The sequence below is a fragment of the Lynx rufus genome, unplaced genomic scaffold, assembly GCF_022079265.1.
Source record: "Lynx rufus isolate CCGP_SWC_20201006 ecotype Redwood Valley unplaced genomic scaffold, mLynRuf1.p SCAF_4, whole genome shotgun sequence".
In the NCBI taxonomy this organism is placed as follows: Eukaryota; Metazoa; Chordata; class Mammalia; order Carnivora; family Felidae; genus Lynx; species Lynx rufus.
Genome location: NW_025814856.1, coordinates 22,120,991 through 22,147,516, shown reverse-complemented (window position 1 = coordinate 22,147,516; position 26,526 = coordinate 22,120,991). Strand labels below are relative to the sequence as shown.

Below are 26,526 nucleotides of genomic sequence, written 5' to 3'. Positions count from 1 at the left end.
GGGACAAAACCACACCCATATGTTTATGTATTCAATCAAGTTTAATACTAACAACAGAGACCAGATGACCCACAAAGACTAAAATATTTACTCTTTTTTATAGAAAAAGTATGCCAACTCCTAAACTGGAATGGGAACTGAAGAAGGTCACATGGCAGAGCATCTTATAAACATTCTATAATGAGAGAGTCCTTGCCATGGATTTTAGCATTTCAATTCCCTCTACTAAATGTTCATCATGGACTTCTTATGTTATCCTCAATGAGCTCACAGAAAGGAGAATGTATAATAAGTACAAAAACCATAAAAATACTTTATATAAGATTTCATAATGTGTTCATCTGTTCATAAAAGACTGATTTAACCCATAATTTACTCAAACTCTCAAAGACAATTTTTCACTTAAAGCCTATCACATACTCTAGTGATTTATCTGTTGAAAGCAGCAGTTCTCAAAGTGATCCATGACCCCTGAGGATTCTCTGAGACCCTTTCAGGGGTCCCTCAAATTTTCCTTTTCCCCAACAGCATATCTATGTGAAGCCAGATTTTCTTCATAGATTTAAAAAAATCACAACAGACTGAACACAGAAACTGACATGAGGATCCACCTGTCTTCTCGTAAACCATTAAAAAGATCTGAAAAAATGAAAAAAAAAAAGAAGTGCCACTCCTCTTTCTTTTTTTGGGGGGGGGGGGAACACAATTGGTTTTCATAAAATATGTTACTTATGTTAATATGTAATGAGTTTTTATGCTTGAATTCATTAATTTTTAAATGTCTCAGTTTTAATTTCTAATACGCCAAATATCCATAGATACAACCCACATTAGCAGAAGCTCTTAGGGGTCCTCAGTATTTTGTAAGAATGTAAAGGGGTCCTGGGACCAGAAAGTTTGGTTTAACTAAAGATTTAATTTCATTCCCACTGGAAAGAAATATTGTTTATTAATAAATACCTCCCAAATGGGGTTTGAAATAACTTCAATGTCAGCAGGAATTTCTCACATTTACACAGCTTACAAAAGACTGGGAAACTAAAAATACTAGGGGCCTTACATTCACTTGTATTTGTTAGGAGAACCTGAACCACTTACTAGCCCCTCACGCCAAACTCCTACTTAGAAAAAACAAGGGGCTCCACATCTTATCTCAGCTTTAAAGACCTTGAGAGTCATTTCTGAAGAGGAAGATAGACTGACATTTTTAACAGAAGGATAATTTTTGAAATAAAAGTTTAAACTGATTTTCTCCCCATGTCCTCTCTTTTACTTTAAAAAATGTACACTGAGAGGAGGCTGTTGTTCCTTGCCCAGAGAAAGGGAGTGTGTGTGTGTGTGTGTGTGTGTGTGTGTGTGTGTGTGTTTGTGTGTGTGTGACACAAAGTACTTCCCTTCCTAGCTTAGATTTCCAAGTCGATTGAGGCAATAATACTGGGTGCCATGAAAAGACAAGAGCAGGGGCGCCTGGGTGGCGCAGTCGGTTGAGCGTCCGACTTCAGCCAGGTCACGATCTCACGGTCCGTGAGTTCGAGCCCCGCGTCGGGCTCTGGGCTGATGGCTCGGAGCCTGGAGCCTGTTTCCGATTCTGTGTCTCCCTCTCTCTCTGCCCCTCCCTTCCCCCGTTCATGCTCTGTCTCTCTCTGTCCCAAAAATAAATAAACGTTGAAAAAAAAAAATTTAAAAAAAAAAAAAAAAAAGAAAAGACAAGAGCAGAGTTTGAGGACAGAGGGAATGACCCTATGGGAACGAATATAAGAGAGAATTCTTCTGATCCCTCAGACTAAAATGAAGTCCCTAGAGTCTGACGGCATCTGGCTCGTGTCCCCAGAGCCCAGCACTGAACACTGATAGAGCAGAGGTGAGGAGGGCAGGAAGGGACCCCCAGACTGGGCATTGGGAACTCTAACCTAAATGTCAGGCCTAAGGGCCTGGTATTTCTGAGAATTAAGGTGAGCCTAACGAAATATACAAAATGCTATTTAGACCGCCTGAGTCTGGACCAAGACAGACATCTGCTACGTTATTCGTAAGATGCTCAGTGCTGCTCCGCACTGTCCTATAACGGACCATGGGTTGTAAGTAACACACTTCTCCTTGCTGCCTGAAAATATCCATAAGCATCTTACATGTTTGTCTTGAGAGTCTCTCTTGCAGCTCACCTGGAAAACAACTCCTCCTTCTAGCTTTCCCTTCCTCTTAGACAAGGCTGTATTGGTTATCCAAGATGAGGGGGCTGTACCCTTCCTTTGAGCTCCAGAGCACTCTGTGCTCATCTCTCCTGGCACTATATAGCTCATGTGGCCTGTGGGGCAAGGACAGGCCCTTGTGATCACCCACAGCAGACACTCACAGGACTTCTCCGAAGGAAGCTTAATGCGAAACAATTTCAAAGTTACAGTACAAGGAAGATACACGCAAGGGTACAGCTACATTGTGCTCTGGTCCCATAAATGTGACCTCTCCACCCCTTGAGAGTCTAACTGGATTGGCGTGAGATGTGGTGCTCCAGCCAGCAGCCCAACTCCAGCTCAAGCTAACAGCGTCCTCTGGTGTATGAATAAAACTTCAATGACAATCACTGGAAACATTCCCTAAGTTCAAATGTAAGCCAATGCTTTTGGAGCCAAAAGTCCTGGGGGTTCTCTGCTGCCTGCCAGATGTGTTCCAAAAGCCAACAGCTGAGGCCAGCCTATACCCAAGGCTGATTCACTACCAAAAGTGCAAAGTTCAAGAAGCGAGTAAAATGAAACAAAATTGTCAATCTATTATTTACAGTCAGTGAAATAAATCTCTGTCTCCTGTAATTCTGTAACCGAAGGTGATCTAGAGGCTAAAGAAAAATAACACAGATTTCACAATGAGCCTTTACCTGAATCTTTTTTTACATAGGGCCTCACTATTCTGGCCATATCTGTTCCTTGCATGTGTTTTCTCCCAAGAGTCCTCTAGAAGGGAATGGATTTAACTCCACCAGCCCCCAAGTTTTCATGAGATCCTCCTACATCCTCTCTCCCTCTGAGTCTGCTCTGTGAAAAGGAGCCAGTCGCATTACGGAGGGCTGTCAGTCTCTCAGGGCCACTTGTGCCTGGTGACCTAGCTAAACAATCTCAACACAAAACTCTCTGCCGAGCTCAGGACGCCAGATCTGGGACAAACGCAACCACTCACTGGTTCCATCCCTCTGCCAGCCCAAGTCCTCTCCCTTCAGGACATGTGACGATGGGTCCTCCCTGCCAATGAGCCAAGCCTGTACTACTTTCTCCCCACCCGGGGGAAGTTCTCCCATAAGCAAAAAAAAAAAAAAAAGAAAAATCCTACTTTTCAAGATGTGTTAATGCCTGTTGGAATTGGGTCAAACAACGTAATGCCTTACTCTTACCAGGAAACGTTACACTTTGCTGGAATCAAAGGATTCTGAAGAATAGAGAGAGTAACACAGTGACAGCCATTAACCAGTTGTAATAAGCACTTAGTAGCTTGGGATGGTCATATGTATCAGAACCTTTAAGAATGTGCCTAGTGTAGGGCGCCTGGGTGGCTCAGTCAGTTGAGCATCCGACTTCGGCTCAGGTCATGATCTTGCGGTCTGTGAGTCCGAGACCTGTGTCAGGCTCTGTGCTGACAGCTCAGAGCCTGGAGCCTGCTTCGAATTCTATGTCTCCCTGTCTCTCTGCCCCTCCCCTGCTCATGCTCTCTCTGTCCAAAACAAATTAATATTAAAAACAATTTAAAAAAAAGAATGTGCCTACTGTATAAAACCAAGCAATTTGACCTCCAGCAACTAGAAAGAGGAAGCTACAACAGTACAAGAGAATTCCACAGAGCCATCCCAAATTGTGTAAAGCAACGTAGGAACCGTGCACCCAGTATATTACAATATGTTCCAGATGATAATCAGTACCTTTTTGTTTTAAATTACTAATCTCCTGTATACACCCATACACAGGAACACCCTGCTACAAGGATACAGACATATGCCATGTATTCACAGCTGGCTATATGATTACCCAGGATTTTTTTTCTTCCTTTTCTTGCTTACCTGTATTTTCTAATTTTTACAATGAACATACTATTTTGGAAATTAGAAAATATAAAAGTTGTAGTTATGTGCGAACAGCATATGGGCACCTAATAAACAGATTTCTTTAGGGAAATGTGGTCCCAATTAGAATCTGTGTAATTAAGCGGCGTGTCTTCATTAGCAGAGCCTAAGGAAGTCAGTAAAATGAGTCCTCTGTGTACCACAGGCTCAGCACGGTGCCGGAAGCTTTTCACATATTAATTTGTCTAATCCTCACAGCCACCGAGAGGGAGGTATTATCCCCAAATTGCAGATGGAGAACTGAGGCACGGAGAGGTTTAGTCAGGAGTTGGAAGCCAAATGGTCAGAGTGAATTTTAAACCTATTGAGGTCTGACTTCTAATCGCTTGGTCTTTTGAACTTGGGGATAGGGATAAAGGACAGGCAGTCTAAATATTCGCAAACTTATTTCAGAGGGCCCGTTTGACTGTTGTGCTAACCCCCTGTCTCAGTGCTCTTGTAGCCAAAGGTGGCTTGGACTCACCAAGAGAGTCAAATACCAAACCCCGACGACCTGCCCTGTCCAATGACGGCTGCAGCTGTTCCCAGGCTCCCCTAGGGGAGCAAAAGCCATGCAGCCAGGGTACCCTGGACACCACAGCAGGGGGCTCTGTCCCTCCCAGGGCCCCTCAGGGGGTGAGCTTGGAGCCCGGCCTCAAAGGAGCAGACACAGCTCTTGACAATGAAAATATCTGGAGAGAGAAGCACACCCACTCTGAAATGAGCCCTGGAGCCTTAATTATGAATTACTCCTTGGCTGTGTTTGGGTTACAAAACGTCTTTTGTCCTCCAAGGTACCAAGAAAGACCTGGAGGCAAATCACCCCCAAACTCCTTTTCCTCCAGGGTCTGCTTCCCCACACAGCTGTGTAGGCAGTGGCACTTTATTTCTTATAGCTTCAAGGACTGCACCAGCAATTATATCTGTTTCATATGAAAGCAGCAGCCCTTCAGCTGGGAAGGGTCAGGGAAGGAGTCAGGGAAGGGTCAGCAGTTCCCTGTAAACACACAAAGGAAGGCAGAGGAAAAGACAGGACACAGAAGAGATACCATGCCACCTCATTAAAAACTCAGGCCAGGCTGGATTTGAATCTTGTCTCCAGCACATTTCATTTGTTCTGCAAGCTTCTCTTTTGTGTCTCTGGTATGTCAGGCAGGGTACTAGACACCAAGCACAATGATGAGTAAAGCCGAGTTGCAGAAAGCTGGCAGCTTTGGTCAGGAGTGTTCTGCTGAGTAAACAGGTTAATAAGACACATCATGGTAAGTACCCGGATGGGGAGGTCAAGGCAGTGACTCCCTTCTTGCTGGGCCTTTAATGGATAGCAAGGCTGGGAAGGTCAGAGACAAAACAGGCGATGGGCATGCCAGGAAGAGGGAGTAGCAGGGATGGAGGTCCAGGGACAAGAGGCTGCCTGGAGCTCAAGGAACCACCCACCCCCTGCCCCCTATTTCCATTTCACTGGTGCATGGGTGGACAAAGAAAGGGCTCTGCTGAGAGACGAGGCCAAAGAAGTAAGCACGGCCGGGCCATTAAGGGAGTGTGCTAGGATTAAGAGTTTGGACCTTATTCTCATTTGGGGAGGTGGCAGGGTATGGAGACAGGCTAGAGCCCACGTCCTGAAAGCATTCAAGGGTGGGAGGGACTCAGCAATTGGATGTGTGCTTTTGAAAAACTTTAGTGTGCAAAAAGGGGAGGAAGGAGGTAAAACTGGAAGCAGAAAGGGAGTTGAGGGGCTTGAGTGGTTGGGATATGGGAGACAGAGCTGCAAAGAGGCCACAAGAATCTGAGGGATGGAGAGACGTGCTTCCTGGAAGGTATCAAGAGGGCTGACGGCCGGATGCAGCAGCAGCCTGGGCTGGCTGGCCACGTCACTTCCAGGAAATTGCCGAACCTCCTGGGCTTCGAGTCTCCTCCGTCAGAGAGCCTGGGATCCTAATGCCCTTCTTCCAGGGCCGCTGGAGGGGGCAACTGGGAGGAAGTCTTGTGAAAGCCCCCGGCGCAGTGACTGCACATAATACCCACTCCAAATCCTAATGCTCCCCTGGTTTTCCCTCTTGGCATTTCTGCTACGGAAGATAGTAGCGTGTGTTGTATTTTCACACGAGCGCTTTCTGGAACTGAAGTTCTTAACGTAAGAAACAAATTTCAACAGGTTGGTTGATGGTATCACGACTCTTTGCTGGGCCACCTCCAGCCTCTGGGTCTCCTCCTGGCTTGAGGTGGTAGACAGAGATGCCTGAACAACACAGCCTGTAGCTTTAGCCAAGACCAGGGTGGAGGCAGAACACAGCCCTCCCCCAAGAACACCTCTCTGCATTAATGTCACAGAAGGAGAGCAAGCCTGAGACTTTTTATTCCCTCTGTCACAAGAGAACATCTGAAGCTTCCATTCCTTCTGTTAGCAGAATCAGCATTTGGCAAGAAATCTTGTGATGAGCCAAGAACATTCATCATTTGAGAAGGGAGACACAGAAATGCATTATTTCTGCAGCATCTATTTTGCCAGATCATTTCACACAAACACCAGGAAGAGAAAAGCACTGCTTCACTGTCAGAGCACTTAATGTTGTTCATACATTTGGGTCATTTTTTTCCTACGTGACAACTGCATATCTAGAAGTGAGTCACCTGGAACAGCACCCAAAGAGGGGGCTCCGGTTAGGAGACCTCTGGCCAGTCACGTTAATTGGGATAAGAGCCAAACATGAAGAGGGGCTCTGAGTACCTCTGTAACACCAGCAACAAAATGGCTCACACAGAAGACGGATGTAAGGGATTGCCCTGGGCCAAAGAGCTGGTGCATCCGAACATGGTCTCTTGGCCACATTTTCTCACCAGACACTGAGATTCCATCTCTAGTTCAACATAATTCAACCACTGGATGAAGACTGGCAGAATGTCCAGGGGAGGGGATGGCAAGAGAATCTGGGGAGCTTACTCAAGCTCATGACTTGAGAGAAATTCTGAGAAACTGGCCTGCTTCTCCAACCCTCCCCTCAGCCTCCAGCACTTCCCTTGAAATCCCCTGACCCAGATCCCCCTGTAAACCCTGTTACTGGGAAAGCACCCTGGAGAGAGGCTAAGCCCAGAACCCTTCAAGGTGACTTGTTAACATAAGAGCAGAAGATACTCTATGTTCCTACCGTAAGGTTCAATTCTCGATCTTATTCTCATTCCTTCCAGCTCTGAAACAGCCACAGTACAGGAGCTAAACTCATTAAACCAATCATTTAAATAAGGATCACACCAACACAAAAAAAGAACCTCAACTGAACTCACTGCTATTTTCATTCATTCAACAAATATTTGGAAATAGCCTACCATGTGCCAGGCGGGTGGAGAGAGTGGGGGACTATTGACAAATGCATGTGTTCCCTTGGGGTATAAGGAAGCCAACTTTTGGTTCATTCTCCTAAAAATGCAGAATAAACAAGTTGGAACTGAGCTGCATGGGTCATTTCAATCTAAACTAGAGCCCCTATAGCCCACCTAGTCATTCTGTGCAGGTCTCCATCCGAGGTCACACTGTCTGCACTGCAGCTACATCATGTCTGCTGTATGTGGGAGGGTGTTGTGTGTCTCCTACTGAGCCCATAACAGTCTATAAAGCACAAACATATATTTCTCCTTGAGGAGGGAGGGTGAGTACCAGGAAGTATGCACAAACCACAAGTCCTACAAACAATGAAAGCTTGGCCAGGAATAGGAAGGACATCACAGTCATCAGGGAGGAGAGAGGTCCCAGGGAAGGATATAAAACAATTCATTCACCCAGGGTCACAGGCAAGGGATGACTGTCCAGCATGTATAATTCCTTGCCTCTTGAGAAAAGAAGTCTATGAAGTATGCTATTAATGTACTGAGACAGTCATGAGCTGTCACAAGATGGCTGATAAACAGAGGCAGGACATCTGTGACCCAGGTTTGATGCATAGTGGAAACAATGGTAGGTTGGGGTGGGGGGGAAGGGAAGGAAAAGTCTCTGTAGACTGTATGCAAACTCATCAGATATCCCTCCAATAGGAGAAACTGATTCAGCTCCCGCTGTCTCCTCAGTCTTACTCGCAGCAAAGATGGAGAACCACGATGGGATGGGTAAGAAAAATCTACGTGGATTTTGCTGGACTACTCTTGATTTTGGAACCTGGTAGCAGCATCCTGCTTGGCTTAGAATCGCTGGCTGGGGTTTAAGACTCAGGAAGATCAACAACACGAATACCACTTGCTAGATAGTTTGACATGGGGCTAGGATCGGGGATTTTCCACCCAGGTGCACTAGCCTCTGTGCTAATGTTACCATTCACTGGCTATGTGACGAGCTGCTCAGTCTCCATCAGCTCCATTCCTTCATCAGTAAAGGGGATGATACCAGACCTCATAGTGTGCTTAGGGTGATCAAGTGGGGTCAAGTGTGTAAAGCACCCAGTAGGATGCTGGCCACAGAGGAATGTACTCAAAAAATGGTGATAGTGTTGGCAGAGGTGGGAGTACATTCTGACATTTGCTCTATAACTTCTGCAAATGATCATTCTCTTGCCTCAACAACAAGAAGAAACTCTGAACTGACATTCACAGTCTAACCGATGAACTAGCCCTGAAGGCTGATCCGGGCAGTGGCATTTTTCAAACACCTTCCCAAGGCACTGAGGGGTCTTCAACAGTAACTCTTTGGGGAATGGCTCCCTGCTGGCAGGAATTAGATGCTTGAAGTCTATTTGCATAGTGGAAATGACAGTTTCGGATGTTACTAAAGGTGTTGCAATAAAAACTAATCATCTACAATTTTTGGATTCTCTCCTTATAGGCAGTGTCATTTTCTTATTATGACATAAATGTACTTACTATTCCTCTCGACTCAATTATTGCATACAGAAGTGTCACTTCAAAATACAACACTCCAAAGTAATTATGCTTCCAAGTAAATATATCTCCAAAGCCTTTAAGCTGATGTTAGGAACGCTTCTTCTTAACCATAACAACGAACCCAACTGAATTCATGGAACTCCAGGTCGCAAAAGGATATTTTTCTATTCGAAAGTGAAAAGTGCCGTTTTGTACAAATAACTCTGTTTCACACAGGTATTCCAATCAGTGTCTCCAAGGTCCAAAAAATACCCACGATAAATGCAGTGCTCTTCCAGACCTAGGTAAGTGAGGAAAATGCTTACAGGATACAATTTTTTGCTGTCAAAGCCATCAGAACAAGAGACAACTTGCATAAGAAGAGACCCTGTTTAGGAACTGACAGAAGGAGGGGAAGACAGGGCACTAAATTACTACCCAAAGAACAAAATAGAGAGCAGGCAGGGAGCAGCTGGCCTCCAACGTCTGCAAGGCTGCAGAAAACGGAGACCACCTGTGGGATCGAACGATCACCTGCACGTAGTTCTTGCTCTCTGGGGAGAAAAGCATGGCTATGGACCGCCACTGAAGGCAGCAGAGTTTTCTCAATATGTTATTAAGAACCTCCAGCTGGGGGATGGAGGTTGTGGTCTGGTCTAAATTACTTCTCAAGGTGCCTTCTGGTACTCACCTCAAAGAAGCACTGCCACAAGAACTACCAGGGACCCCCACCTGAGTGTCACTGGAGTCCCTGTTCCCAGCTAGCTGTTTGGAGCGCCCTCCATTAAATCACAGAGTTCTGGGGACACTGTTCCTTAGAACAGCGGCTCTGCAGTGGGTGGTCTCTGACAGATTTCTCGTACTTTCAGACTGTCAGCTCCTGAATTAAAAGATGGATATCTCTCCTCTCCCTGTTTTACCGTCTATGCTCCTTTTTTTTTTTAACCTTGATAAGTCTCATAAGCTTTTACTGTTCAACACAGTCAACTGGACAAATGCCACTGATAAATTTTAGCTCTGTGGTGATAAAACTGTGTGTGAATGCTGCATTAGATTCCTGTTTTATATGAGGGAAATTAAGTCAGAGGCAAGCTACTAAACCAACTGTTGCTATGACTGTCCTTGCCCTTGCATGGTGGCATAACATACGGCTTGAAAAATGGGAGATTCACCTGTCTACTGAACAAAATCAAATGGACTCAGTGCTTATTTTTTAAAAATCCAGTTCCTGGGTATTTTCTGGATTATTGCATGGGGATCTGAGGCTCTGAAATGCAAACATTATGCTGCGCCTACATCCTCACAACACTAAATGCCAAAATGATGACTACAGGTCCATGTGTGTTAGAGAGAAAAATCTCATTGTATGCAGTCATGACTGTTTTATGTATGCCAACGAATTTAAATACAGCCAAGCCACAAATAATACATTACTTTACAAAGCCGGACTACTTGAGATAGATTATTTTCTCCAGCCTACTCTTTTCAAACACAGTGTTCTAATGTTCCAAGTTAAAAGAATTCATCCTTCCTGCTCCCCAAGGATCAGAGGGAATAGCAACAACAGTGACAATAATAATTTATTTTTAATAATAACAACCAGCATTTATTGAGCACTTAACTTTCAGTCAGATTGGTATTGTTCTCTCCCATTTTACAGAGACATTAGCCAAGTTACCAAGGTTATACTACCGGTAAGTGGTTGGATGAATTAGAGGGACAGGAGTTACTATAACAAAAATATCTCAAAATCTCAGGGGCTTAACGCAATAGACATTTATTTCTTGTTCATGTAACCAACCGTTCCTTGTCTTCAGTTTTCCACGTAGTGATTTAAGGACCCAGGACCCTCCCATTGTGCGTCTCAGCTCTCCCCTCAGACTTTGGAGTCTCCTGCATTCAGCCAGCAGATGGGAAGAGAGGGTGTGGAGAAGGACACGCCTGCTTCCTCACTCCGAAGCCTGGAAGCGACATGCATCAGCCATGCTCACCTTCCACTGGCACTTAACTGACCATACGGACCACCCCGATGTACCAGAGCCCGGGAAACGGAACTGGTGGCTTCAGAGCCATATTCAGGCTTTAAGCCGAACTGTGGAAATGGACGCTTAAATCTTCCAGGATCTGTGAGCTCTCTGTGCTGCTGTCACGGAGCCAGGATTCGAACCGAGGCAGCATAGCCCCAGAGTCTATACTCTCAACCACCACACTTCAGTTTAAAAGCTTGATAAACTGGAAATAGATGAAACCTCCGATTAAAACTTGGCTAGGAACCATCTACAAGATGGATAATTTGGAGCTGGCACAATCAAGTCACAATCTACAGAAAGGATAATATGACCCAACCACTTGTATGTGTAATTACGGTCAGGCTCAGATGTTAAAGGCCAAGATATTGCAACACAGAAAGGAACACACTATAAACAATTCTTAGACCTTCTGTCCAATTTCCTTAATCCCAGCTCAAATAAAACTGCTATTTGAATAACACCAGTGACCTTCTCTAGCATATGATATTAGTTGTCCAGGCACCACAAAAGTTAATTGGCTTAACTAAAGTCTCTTTAATTCTATATCCAAGATGTCCTGGAAATCGAAGGCAATCAATGAATGAGTCTGCAAGATCTGTAACAAGCTTAGAGCTAATACTATTTGCAGCTGCTCAAGTGGTTTCTGTACTTAACAGAGCCAGAAGCTGGAATGAGGGTTAGGACGCTGCATCCGAATGAACCTTTAACTCCATCAACTCCAAACTGAACACAGGCTCTGGTTTATGGCACAGCTAGACCCTAGCTCTTCATTGGGGAATTTAGAGAACCATGGTGGGATCGTGCTTAACAGTTTGAACCAGCCCTCTGTCCTGCTGAAAGGAAGAGCTAAAAACTCAGTCTCCCTCTTCATGGTGGAAAGCTTCCCCTGTAGAAAGGTTGGGGAGATTCTGTTCCCTACTGCTGAGGTCAGACGCTAAGAGAAAACAGTCCAGAGCATCAGCATTCTCCGTGGAAACATCTCTTTGCCTCACATTTGCCCACAGATGCTCTACGAGTTTGCAGCAGGTGACACCCCATTTTATCCACCATAAACAGTTTCAAAAATTGAAGGCGTCACAGCAGAACCACCCCTATGCTGAAATGCAAGACATAATCAGAGCCTTTGAGGAGTTTAGCTGTCCCTAACTTCACCACCAGGGATTTTTTTTTTTTTACATACTTCGCCAAGCCTGGCACATAGCACTTTTCTCCAATATTCTTATTTTTTTTATTTATTTTTTTATTTTTTAAAATTTACATCCAAATTAGCATACAGTGCAACAATGATTTCAGGAGTAGATTCCTTAGTGCCCCTTACCCATTTAGCCCATACCCCCTCCCACAACCCCTCCAGCAACCCTCAGTTTGTTCTCCATATTTATGAGTCTCTTATGTTTTGCCCCCTCCCTGCTTTTATATTATTTTTGTTTCCTTTCCCTTATGTTCATCTGTTTTCTCTCTTAAAGTCCTCATATGAGTGAAGTCATATGATATTTGTCTTTCTCTGACTAATTTCGCTTATCATAATACCCTCCAGTTCCATCCACGTAGTTGCAAATGGCAAGATTTCTTTCTTTTTGATTGCTGAGTAATACTCCATTGTATATATATATACCACATCTTCTTTATCCATTCATCCATCGATGGACATTTGGGCTCCTTCTATACTTTGGCTATTGTTGATAGTGCTGCTATAAACATCTCCCCAATATTTTTAAACTCACAGTGTTAGAATCCGACAGAAACTGAGAAATAATCCGTTTCAGAAGCCACTAATTCAAACATTCCCAGAGGAACGGGTCATATCAGGTGAGGGAAGGAAGATAGGCTGGGGTCTGCGGCAAAGGGCAGAGTTTCTGTCCCACCCGTGGTTACGTTTTGGCTTCTGCTGATCTTTGTGGGGAGAGGGGCACCCTGTGGTTACCCGATCCTGTATTTGTTAAGAGATGCCAGAAATCTATGTTTTTATGTGAAATCTGCCCCTGACTCTGTTTCTTTGAACACTCTGAGACCCAGAGAAAACGTCTCTATCTTCCTCCCCAGACATCTTCACGTGAGGAGACCGAGACAGGGCGTACATCTCCTACAGGCAGTGATGTGCTAGAGTGTGCAGACTATTTCCTGGCATCTATCATTAACCCCTGAAGCAGGCGCTGATATGATCTCTACTGTAATATGAGTGTGACGCACGGACATGGCAGCAGCCAGCCCAGGCTCATAAGGGACAGATGTCCACCTCCTGTCTTACCAGCATCCCAGCCAGGGGGGACAGAGCTAGGGGTCCTCCTCCTCACCATTTGGGTCCCCTGGGGCTCAGAACCTGAGGCTGGCTTACCTTAGAGATCCCCACTTATGGCCAAAAGCATTGGATTCCTCAGGGTTGCTAGGCACGGAAATGAGGCCCTGAAACTGAGGAATCTAGACAGGATGAAGGAAGCCCACACGTTTCCTCCCGAAATAGGGTTTTTTCCTGTGGTGGTTTGAAGAGTCCTAGAGAATGTTAACTAATGTTTCCTCTCCTCTCCCTTTCCCTCTCTCTCTCTCTCTCTCACACACACACACAGACACACACAACCACTATGCTACCAGTATTTTCTCTCCTAAGATGTATTTAGGAAAATATAAGGAAATCAATCAATACATCCACCTCACCCACCTTACACCTTATTCTTATTACCATCATAAGATGTGCCTTTAAGATGGAGACTTGTAGTGGTTTGGCGGGGGGGGGGGGGGGGGGGGGGGGCAGGGCGTGCTGCGCTAGCATTTGGTGAATCCCACTGACCCCCTTCTCAGAATGATACATTTAGATGAGAAAAAGAAAACACACAGGGAGGAAGCCAATTATATGGATTTTCAGTTTTCGAAATGTTTACAACATAAATTTGTGATGCAGTAATGCCCATGTTTCCTCATCGCTGCCTTAAATAACAAGATCTAGTGGTGAGTCTGTAGCTGTCATATCATCAGTGTCAAGAATGAGTGCCAACAGCAAGGAGATATCTGCATGGACTATGATATAAAATGAAAATATCTATGATTTCTGTCAATGACTAAGTCACAGGCACCACTGTGGCTTGCTACCTACACTTCTAAGATAAAGCAGTACATTTCAGTTGGAGGCTAGTGAAAATAAAAGACGTCTCCTTTTCCCACCTAAGTTCAGAGCCCCCTGCACTCTCTCTAAGGTGTGAACACAGGTTAGCACCTGTACATACTACCCAAGAGTAGCAAGAGGTCCCAGGCAAGGTCAGCTGATGTGCAACTGGTGACAGGGCATCTGCCCCAATTCACATGCAGCATCAGAATGTACAATCCCTGTTGACTGCTAGTCTCTGTCACGTGCATGTACCGCCTGGTCATTAGCATATATTTACAATCCAATTTAAGATTTCTCTATATTAAACATATACATCAAATTGCGGGCATTTCCTGTAATGATTAATTCTAGCAGATGGCTCTGCTGTCTATGTAAGTGAAGATCATGGTTTATGAGTTTCTCTGGGTGCTCTGTCAATAAATGATGATTTCTCAAATGGATCAGGGAAGGGTAAACACTAAACTGGAAACAATATTTATCTCAGGCCATGGTGTTAGAGCAGAATTGATGAGAATGATAATTTTCTTCCCTATATACTACTGGGTTATTAGAATTCTTCACAAAGACCATATATTCATGTATTATTTGTGTGATTAAAAATATATAAAGTGTCAAGTTCAAAGAAATTTAGTAATCACTGACATAAAAGTATAATAAATGCCTCATAACATGCAAAAGGGAATAGGACTAACTCAGAAGGCTGCATGCAAGACATGAATTAAACAACCCACTGGAAAAGCTGGCTTTTGTCCACAGCTACAAGATGCCTGTGTCAAAAACTATTTCACCCAATGTGTACTATCATAGAAATCTGCTCATGAACTAATGCTAAGTGAGGTGAATGATGTTTATAACTACAGCCATGTAAAAACCCAAAGCAAAAGACAGTCAGAGAGGCCACAACAAAATTTTAACCATGGCTGGGGTAAGTGGCAGAGTTTTTGGTTCAATTTTTCCAGTTTTCTAAATTTGTTACATGATACTCCTTTTCAAATGGGAAGAAGCAAAGTCTAAGATGGTGAAAAAATAGACAGGTAAGGGTGGATTCCAGTCCAGGCAGGCTGGCTCCAGAACTCATGTTCTGACCTCCCCAAATCACTCTCCTAACATAGTTGAAGGTAAAATGAGACTTCTTCTTATTATAAAAGCAAAATGTTCTCACTGTAGGAAGAACTATCAGAAGGTAGATATAAGCAAATAGAAAACAAATAAACAGACAAAACAAACTCTTAATCCCACGATCCCAAAACACCACGGTTCCACAGTGTACCCTCTGGTTCATATCCTTACAGATTCTTTCTTTTTTTTTTTTTCTTTCTTTTGTTTGAGGGAGAGAGAGAGAGAAAGAGCATGAGCGTGCACAAGAAGGGGAGAGGCAGAGGGAGAGGGAGATAGAGAATCTTAAACAGGTTCCACACTCAAAGCAGAGCCTGATGCAGAACTCCATCTCACAACAGTGAGCTCATGACCTAAGCAGAAATCAAGAGCTGGATGCTTAACTGACTGGGCTACCCAGGTGCCCCCTTACAGACTCTTTTAATGCAGAAGTATAATTGTTTCTTTACAATCAAAGTGAGAGCATCCTGTAGATGACAACAGGATATATTTTCTAATTATTCCCCCAGAAATCTTAAGTATAAAGTAGTTCATCCTTTGAACCACCAAAATAAAGAAGGGGAGTGTTCAGGGGTCCGACCACCCCAGCTCTCACTGGAATACATTGGGACCCTCGGGCCCTTGGGGTCAAGATAGTGAAATATGGGCCTCTCACAAAAGAGGAGGGTTACATTTAGAGCAATGGTTCTAAACTAGAGGCCATTTTGTACCCCCAGGAACACCTGGCAGTATCTGGAAACATTGTGTGTTTTCACAACTGAAAGGGGGTTGTAGGAAGATGCTGCTACTGGTATCCAGTGGGTATAGCCTAATATGCTGCTAAACATCCTACAAAACACAGGGTAATCCCCACAACAAAGAATTATCCAGACAAATACGTCCACACGAAGAGGTTGTAAAAGCCTGGATTAGAGAATTGTTTTCAATATGAATGCATGTAATGCAAATCCTAATGACCATCACCAAGCCCAATCTCCCTCCAAACGCTGAATTTCCATCCAATGCATCCTGGACAAGTGGCCCCTGGACTCTTCCAAGGAGCCTCTTGCAGCCCACTTCTGGGCAGCGCTGAGCACAAGCAACAGAAAATGTTCTCAACTTGAACTCTCTCTGCCCCTGCTGTAATAGCTGCCTTTAGAACCCAGTTATGCTAACTGGTTACACAAACCAAGTCTCATCCTGCCTTGAAATATCCTAGAAGAGAGATGAGGAGGTCGTATGGCATAAGGGTAAGAGCACAGACTAACTGGAGGAGAATCCCAACTCTACCACTTACTCTCCACTCACTCTCCATGGGCCCTCAGAAAAGATGTCATGGCTATCCTTTGCCTCAGTCTCCTCATCTGAAAAACAGGGGTAATAATAACAATGATCTCATGGGGTTGTTATGGACATGACATGAGTTTCCTTATATACAGTGTTCATAGCAGTACTTGGCAACATCTGCTGCCTGTGTCACCTATTTTTTCACAGTAAATACAGTCCCCATGATCTGTCAGGGGACAATGGACTCTAGACTCCTCTTGCCATCCTGTTTGTCCCTGTCCCTCTTCAAACCTGGAGCCTGCATCTTCTGACTGCACGTCTTGGGTCTGGTCAGGGCCCAGTGCAATGCTGTCTTCTCTGCTCTACCCCATTTTAGCACCATCAGGGCACCTTGGACAGCACTAGTTCTGGGGCAGCTGCTGGCCTCACCACATTTTATAGCCCCATGTAGGCACAGAGCAGGCAGACCACAAAACAGGTGAGCTGCAAGGAATCTTCAGAGACCTGTAAGCTACTAAGTCAAGGCTTCTTGGAAGCGACTGGCCTTCAGATAGGCTCTTATGATAAGGACCGTGAATGGCAGAAAAAAGACCGAGAGCACCTGGATTCCTGGAGCAGAGAACCTGAAGCCACTGACGAGGCTGACAGCAGATGAGCTGACTTTTTGCCCCAAGTCAACCACCTACTCAATCATGCTAGCAGCTAACAATGGCTGAGCTCAGCCTCTGAGCTAGGCATCCTGCCAAGTGTTTTCATGCCCCATTGCCTTCTCAGAACAACTCTTGAGAGAGCTGCTACACTGGGTGGGTAAGAAAACTGAGGGTCCAGGAGCCAAGACCCCAGGTGTGGGCGTCATAATGTGAAACTTCAGAAGGGCCACCAAATGGCAGACTCAGCAACACATTTCATAGCACAGTACATACACGTGAACACACTCTGCCATGACAATTAGAGTTTTGAAGACGGCCCTACAGGTAATTCTTTAGGAGAATATGGGACTCTGAATTAATTTATTCTTAGGAAACAAAGCAGCGTCCATTAGGAAATCAAGTATAATTAGAAGAAAACCAATGCTTTCAACAAGATCAAGAGAGTGTCAGGAAAGACTATCGAATCAAGTCAACGACTGACTGTCTTAAATATTTACGAAATACTATGTGCCAGATACTGTGCTAAATGGTGGGACTATTCTAAAGAGCGGAAACAATAAACTCTCCCCCCTCACAGAGCTAAGAGTTTACTGGGGAGATATTGGTCAAATAAAAGCACAGAACACACATGTTATTATCTACTGCGACAACTAGCACCAAGTGCACCCAACAAGGGAGACCCAAATGAGATAGAGAAAAGACCTCTCCAAGGAACTACTACTGTTACAACAGAGAGGTAAAGAATGAGTTGGGGCGCGCGGGGGGGGGGGGTGCTACTGAAAGGGAGAAACTAGCAGGTGAAGAGAATGGCATGAGCCCACACCCTAAGCGAGGGGAGCCAAGGAACAAAGACAGCACTGGGAACGAATGACCTCACTCACAGTAACAGAAGGCAGAAGGCAAAGGAGAGAAGAGCAGGAGAGGGATCCCAGGACCAAGCCTAAGCACATGCTTCTACATACAACTGGATGAGGAGGAAGAGGAAGGAAACAGATGAAGGAAGAGTGGACAAACAGGATAGGGTGAGGTCATGGAGATCAATCATAAAAGGCCATCCACCCTGATACCCATTGGTACATGGACATTGTCTCCTCATAGCTCATTAGACTTTGTGAAAGCCAGTTCCATTTTGAGCTTTTGCAATTATTAGGGGGTCCTGGTGGGTGGGAGAATACGTATGTGGATGAAGAATGCATACTCAGCTGGAGTTCTTGGCAAACAGCCTGGAAACACTAAACTCAAGATGGAGAATTAGAAGATCCAATGAGTGCTGTTTCCATTCTGTACTTGAGCCCCTTCAGAATTTTTCCATGGAAGTTTAGTCATGTTCTGAGAAACACATTCCACTGAAAAGGCCATCTTGTCAATATCGGAAAGTCATGGTAGAGAATCCTCTCCACAAGCAAAAGTTGCTTTGCAAACAGGCTCCTAGAACCATGCCAACCACTCCCATATCTCCATCCCTGAGCCCTCACATAGAGATTCAACTTTCTGGGGGCCGCTCATCAATTTTACTGTAGCTGGGAGATGCTGGAACTGTTCTCAGCAGAGAAATTATAAGACTAGAAGCCTTGGCTGAAAGATTTTACCAGTGAAAGGAGAATGTGCTGTTCAAGTCCACAGGTTTGGTATAAAACCGAATACAATATTAAGAGCTCTCAGTGAATCTGAGCTTGGTGCAGTCAGATGTCAATGCCAACCTGTATGTGATCAATCAGAAATCAAAACAATGACAAAGTGAGACAGGAACTGTTAAAGTTGCGTGCGTTATCTGTTCCACAGGCTTTCGTATTCAATTTCAGGAAGGTATTTTCTTTTCTTCCCTTAAATTACATATTCTGTAATGTATATTAAATCTGCATAAGGAATCTTAAACAATGGTCGGGTGGGAAACATATGTCCACTTGAGTCATAGGACTCATCTTTTCCAAACACGGGCTGATCCAAGGGTATGGCTGCAAGGGAATCATCCTTCTCTCCCCTTCTCCCCAAAACCTAGAATGTGTGTGTGTGTGTGTGTGTGTGTGTGTGTGTGTGTGTGTACATGTGCACGCTGTGTTTCATGAGATGTATATGGGTCCACCTGTGTAGGTGTGCATGCCGTGTTTCGTGGAACGTATGTCTGTGTGTGTGTCCATCTGTGGATGTGTGTGTGCTGTGTTTTGTTGGCTATACAGAGATAAATGTGGGGAACAAAGAAAACTAGAACAAGGAAAGGAAATTAAGGACTCTTTCAATTGGCAGGATGACCAATCTTTGTTCAAAAAAACCCTAACTAATGAACGCAGTACATTGGCAATTTTAACATAGCAGTCAGTCTCCCAATATCCACAGGAGATGCCTGAAACCACAGAGGGGACCAAACACTATATATATACACCATACACTATGTTTCTCCCTACACATACATACTTATGATAAACTCTAATTTATAAGTTAGGCACCTTAAGCAATTAACAAAATAATAACAAAGTAGAACAATTACAATAACATACTGAAATAAAAGTTATGTGAGTATGGTCTCTCTCAAAGTCTCTTACTGTATTCACCCTTCTCATGATGCTGTGAGATGATAAAACACCTACATGATGACGTGCAGTGAGGTGAAGGATGTAGGCACTGTGACATAGTCTTGGGGCTACGGCTGACCTTCTGACAAAATGTCAGAAGGAGAAGCATCTGCTTCTAGACTGTGGCTGACCACAGGTAACTGAAACCACAGAAAGTAAAACTGATATCAGGGGGGCTACTGTAACATATAATAATTTCACATGAAAATTATTATATCTGTACAAGATCTGTATCAATTATGAGATCTGTAAATATGATCTGTATATTTTTAAAATATGTTTTCTTTTCCTTTTTTCCTATCTCTGAACATTAATAATTACAACATACTTTAAGATACCAATTCACCCAATGGGCCATCAAAAATAAGAACTGGTAACAAATGATATTGTTGGTAACACTGGTACCCAAAAAGCAGCATAATCAAAAGCCAAATATGCAATCAGATATCCATTTCTTCCACTAACAGACAGAGGGGGAAAGAGGCATGAATAAAGAATAATGGTAGGGGATTGGAATTAAGTCAGGGGCTGATGCACACAGTCACTTTTGTCTTCTAACAACCTCCAAACAACCTCCACCCCCTCTCTGTCTGCAGCACAGCCTATATCCTGAAGGCGAAGAAGCTATAGATCATCAGAAAATCAATAATCCTTTGTGAATTAATGAGTCAAACAATCCAACCCAACATTCTCTGGAAGGGTCAGAGACAGGAAGGCACGCGAGGGCCATTTCAGAGAATGGGCCATGTGGCAGAGATTGCCCGCGGCATTTCCTACATTCAGTTCATCACCTGACGACAGGGCATCACATCTTATAAAACCTCCATCAGGTAAACTGCCATGTTCTGCCGTCAACAGGCAAGATGGGTCTCAGGACACTCCTCTGAAGCCCATGGAAATGCTTTCATGGAATTCAGGTGACGTGCAGGGAGAAATGAACAAAAAGGTAATAGAAAGCTCTTATTAAAAGAATTTCCTCTGTTAAAGATATGATTTAAGTTTCTGGTTCCAAATTATTCTCAGTAAGTTTTAAACTAGCTTCTCTGATCAGAGGGGAAATCCTCTGAATTACTAAAACTGAAAAAGAAATTATCTGAAATGCACAGAGACAAATACCAAGAGAGAAAGAGGCTGGCATCCTATTTATAGGGTCTACATCACTCCGTGCTGTAGGATTTTAGCCATAGGATTTTCACTGTGGGCAAAGCTTCCCTGGGTAAAAACCAGCAACAAAACACTTACAGGTTTCAATTACCAAATATTTATCTTCCAACTAAATCTTGTGTCTTCTAACCCTTACAAAAAATCAATTTGTTAATTCACTTGTATTTCATTGGATAATGTCTCCTTTTGTTAATCCTCTTTCCCTGGGGGACTCTTCAAATCTTGTCACTTACCCTTTACTGAAAAAGTTCTCTTTAACCCATTCATCTTTCATTAAATACAGTGGTGGGCTACATAAGGTTAACCAGAAAAAGGAAAGCAAAAGGGAAAAACTGGCACATCAACCGAAAACGCAAAGGGAAAAGTAGCTCTGAAAATGTGCTGTACACATTTGTTGAAGAAGCACCCAATGTAAGGCACTTACTTGGGCAAACACTCTTCTTACAAATGAAATGGAGGGTAACTCTCCGTGGCCCCAGATCCAGGAGTGCAGTACATGACTCTATTCCCCCTCTCACCACCTTTTATTATGTTTCAGATAGGCTATAAAGCACTGACTTAAAAAAAAAAAAATAGGAAACCACATATCTGAAGGTCAAGAAGCATGAATTTCATGACTCTCATTACAAACTAAGTTTTCCCAACAGGCCAGTAAAGTATCCGAAGCTACACGTCACAAATACTCCAAGATTTGCGGAGGCTACTAACTGACCCAAGTTTCTTCCCACAAATGGCAGAGTCTGGATCCAGACCCAGATGGAGGACTCCAAAGCCCACCCATAACCTCCCCTTCTTATTCCCAGGGAATGTAAGTACTTCTGCATTATTCAAAAATTATTTCCCATGACCCAACCACATGCCCCTGTATGAGTGCTAAAAAGGATCCAAGAAATGATAAATACCAAATCGAGAAAAGTATTGTCAGGTCAAATGATCTTGACGTCACTGGCTTTGTACATCCATTTTTTTTAGAGGCCGCTCCCTCCTCTACTTGCCCTCATCCCACCCTCTCCCAGCCAACTCCTACTCCTCAGTCAACCTATCTGTAGGAAGTCCCCTCGTCCCCCAGGGCCAGACTTTGGTCCCCCTTGCTGGTATTTATACTTTGACTTACTGGGACATCTTCCCACTGAGAGCAAGATATGCACATGAATCTCACCAGGGGGTTTTGTTAAAATGGAGGTTCTGATTCAGATCTAGGGTGAGACTGAAGATTCTGCATTCCTAACAAGTCCCCAGCTGATGCTATGCTGTGGGTCCATGGACCACAATCTGAGTTCTAAAGAAAGAGACTGGATTTCATCCCCATATTCTCCATGCAGTGGAGCAGCAGGAGAGAGGGTGAGAAGGGGAAGTCCTTTGAGGGAATAAGGAATTCCTGCCGATGTAGATCAGGAAAGCTGTTCAGCGGTGCCACCATTTGTCTGGCTTTAAAAAGGAAAAATTCTACATTAACACACAAAGTACTCTGATTTGAGAAGATAGAACTTCTGAATCAAGGCCCCAGACTAACTTCGAAGTTATTTCCTACCACATTGAACAGACTCAAAATATGACAGCATCTTGGGCAACTCGGGGAGCTCAGAAGTTAAAAACAACAGGTGAGAAAACACAACACTCTGGGGGAAAATAAATGAGGTTGTCAACGTTCTCTGTAATTTGTGGCTCCAACATGCCGACTCCCTTCCCCTGAATGCAGATGGGGTTATGAAATAGCAACACTGCATCTGTCCTAAAGCCTCCACGAGGACTCTCTCGGAGGCTGATATTAAGAGCAGTAATAACTAGGCAGTGGCAGCAGCCCTGAGCTTCACTGAGACTGTCCATGCACCTTCTAAATGCTTCACATAAAAAGTCAATAGTTTAATCCCAGGACAACTCTGTGAAGTGACTGCTATTACCACCCCATTTTACCTGGAGCTACAAAATGCTATGGCTTGCTCAAGGTCACAGAGCTGGTTCCCAGCAAGGCAGGATTTGAATCCAGGCTGTCTGACTCTTAAGGTGTGCATCTTTGAGACAGGCTGTCAGATCTTTTCAAGGCAGAGTGAAGGAAAAGGTGACCCTAAAGACAAATTCTGAGACCTGGATCACAACTCCGGATAGGAAGCAGGGGACGTATTCCCTGGCATGTGCACAAAGGTCCCCTGACCTCAAAAAATGCTAAATTCGGTCCAGAACCAAGCCCAGCTCTGCCCAAGTCAGCCTGACCACTGGGGTGTCCGCTGATCTCCCGTTTTACTCCTTCTCCCCTTACTTTGCATGAAACGCATTCCTGTCCTTTTCCCCCACAACGCAATTTGTCTCTCTCTCACTTGGCTTTTTAGTTAAAAACAAGAGAGATGAAGCTTGAAACCTAATTAAGGAAATGGCCCATGTACAAAGAAAACAGCCAGGGATCATTATTCAAACGGCAGCCTCTCTTTTTATTTTTGAGGGAAAGCTAATGGCTCCTCTGCAGCCCAGTGGCCTCTACATCATATCATGTACACATCCTGTTATTAGAGAATAATGCCAGCAATTGGAAAACACGGTGAATAAAAGCATGCACAGATCCCTGTTCTCCCTTAAACGCTGTTTTGATGATTTAAAATAAAGACAAATGTTATCCTGGGAAATGCAGAATGCCCCATGGCCAAACCCATCCATCTTATGTTAGTAAGGCTCCCTCTCTAACAGACCTGAGTCTGTGAGATGGGGGTTGAGGGCAAGAAAAGAGAAAAGCAACTTTCCTGAGAAACACCAAGAAAGAAGGGGAGGGAAAGGAAAACAACAAAGCAATCTTCTGGAAAAGGCTTGATTGATCTTCCCCCATGATTCTGCTGAAAATGTTCACTTTTAACCATGCCAACCAAGCCAAATCCAATTCATACCCACCTACCTCTCTACCTCAATGCCTCAGGCACCTTCCCAACATCCCCCCAGCCTCGCCGTGCCCAGTCCTCCCTCCTTCGGGCCCTTGGAACACACCTGAGAACACATGCTCCTCCAGGGCTGGGCAGAGACAGAGACAGCCCAAGGGGTGTCCTCCACCTGAACTCTGCCAACCTCTCCTCCATCCATCATCCCACCATCTTGCACTTGTACTCCAGCCACACTCAACACCTTCCTCTTCTGCCAAAGCCTAGGAATTCCTCAAACGTGGGGAGGGCAACCACAGTTACTACTGGAATGTTCTCCATGCTCCACACTCCCCAACACCTACTCGTCAAGTCTATCTTGGGGCACCACTCCCTCCACACAAAACTCCTTGCCCCCAACTAGATAAATCCCGCACCGTGACCATGCACCTTTGTGGACCCCAACTCTTTCAACTCATCACAGCCCTTGCCACCCATCCAGGGTTTGGACTATTGTGAATAATAAATAATAATAAAGCTGCTATGACCACTCAGGTACAGGTATTTATGTGAGCATAAGTTTTCGTTTCTCTTGAGTAAATGCCTAGCAGTAGAATGGCTAGGTCATCGGGTGGGTGTATGCCTGACTTATAAGAAACTGTCACACTATTTCTAAAGTGACCGCACCATTTCACAGTCCCACCAGCAACGTTTGTTAGTCCCATTTACTCTGCACCCTCTCCAATGTTTGTATTGTCAGGGTTTGTTGTTTTGGCTTTGGCGGGGGGGGGGGGGGGTGGGCAGGGGAGCGGGGACAGAATATCAGTCCTTCCCATAGGTGTGTGGTAATATCTGTGTTATTAACTTGCATTTCTCCAATGACTAATGATGTTAAGCACCTTGTCATATGCTTATTTGTCATCTATATAATTCTCTGGTGTAATGTCTGTTCAAATCTTGCCCAATTTTACAGGGGTTGTTGTTCTCATTCTTGAGTTTTGAGAGTTCTTTATATATTATAGATACAAGTCTTTTGTCATACACATGAATTGCAAATATTTTCTCCCAATGCATGGTTTTCTTTTCACCTTTTTAATGGTATCTTTCACAGAGAAAAAGTTTTAAATTGTGATGAATTCCAATTTCTTTTTTTTAATGTTTATTTAAAAAAAAATTTTTTTTTAATGCTTATTTATTTTGAGGGAAAGACACAGTGTGAGCAGGGGAGGGGCAGAGAGAGGGAGACACAGAATCCGAAGAAGGCTACAGGCTCCGAGCTGTCAGCACTGAGCCTGATGTGGGGCTCAAACTCACGAACCACAAGATCATGACCTGATCATGACCTGTTTGTTTGCTTATTTATTTTTGAGAGAGAGAGAGAGAGAGCACACATAGGTGAGCAGGAGAGAAGCAGAGAGACAGGGAGAGAGAGAATCTCGATCAGCCTCCACACTCTCAGTGCAGAGCCCAACACAGGCCTCGAGCCCATGAACTATGAGATCATGACCTGAGTCAAAACCAAGAGTCGGATGCTTAACCAACTGAGCCACCCAGGTAGCCCATCTTTTTTTTTTTTTTTAATGGATCACGCTTTGGTGTCCTAACACTTTTGTGCCTAATCCACAGCTACATAGTTTTCCTCCTCTATTTTCTTCTAAAAGTTTTATACTTTTACATTTTACACTTAGATCTATGATCCATTTTTGTTTAATTTTTGTAAAAGATGTGATGGTTGAGATTCATTTATTTTATATATGGATTCGGATTATTCCAAGCCTCATTTGTTATAAACTAATGCATTTAGTGCATTACAAAATTTAATGTTAGCACATTAATAATATCAGGAGCTCACTTTTTGTTAGAAAATAGAATTAACAAAAGTTCTTGTAATTACCAATAAGTTAACCATATTAAGTGAGAGACTTTGGGACAAAAATCTGTCTTGGAAAACTCAAGATTCCTCTCATTTTATAGGTTATTTTTTGTGTATGCAGTAAAATATACACAACATAAAATTTATCACTGTAGCCATTTTTGAGTGTACCATTCAGTGGCATTAAGCACATTCACAATGTTGTGCAACCATCATCACTATTCATTTCCAGAACTTTTTTATCATCCCAAACTGAAACTCTGTACCCATTAAACAATAAAGCCCCACTCCCACCTCCCATCCCCAACCCCCGCAAACCTCTTCTCTATTTTCCGTCTCTATGACTTTGCTTATTCCAGGTACTTCATGCAAGTGAAATCATGCAGTATTTGTCCTTCTAGGTCTGGCTTATTTGACTCAGTATGATGTTTTCAAGGTTCACCCATGTTGTAGTGGGTACCAGAACTTCATTCCTTTTTACGGCTAAGTAATATTCCATTGTGTGCATTTACCAGATTTTATCCATTCATCCGTTGATGAACATTTGTGTTATTGCCACCTTTTGGCTGTTGTGAATAATCCTTTTACAAACATTGGTGTACAAATATCTGTTTAAGTCCCTTCTTTCAATTCTTTTGGGTCCATACCGAGGGAGTGGAGTCAATGGGTCATGTGGTAACTCTACACTCACCTTTTTAAAGAACCACCAAGCTGTTTCCCACAGCATTTGAACCATTTTCCATTCCTACCAGCAATGTGAGAGGGTTCTGATATCTCCACATCCTTGCTATCACTTATTACCCGATATTTTGGTTACAGTCATCCTCATGGGTGTGAAGCTGTGTCTCGCTGGGTCTTTGATTTTCATTTCCCTGATGACTAATGATTTCAAGCATCTTTTAATGTAACATTTTCATGTGTTTATTGGCAATTTTGTATATCTTCTTTGGATAAATGTCTATTCAGATCCTTTGTCCATTTTTAATTG

General features: G+C 43.7%; 1 protein-coding gene across 1 annotated transcript in view; it reads right to left on the bottom strand.

The window, feature by feature from the left end:
• Nucleotides 1-26,526, bottom strand: part of CACNA2D3 (calcium voltage-gated channel auxiliary subunit alpha2delta 3) — an 857,341-nt gene that overhangs the window by 680,313 nt on the left and 150,502 nt on the right. The window lies entirely within an intron of this gene.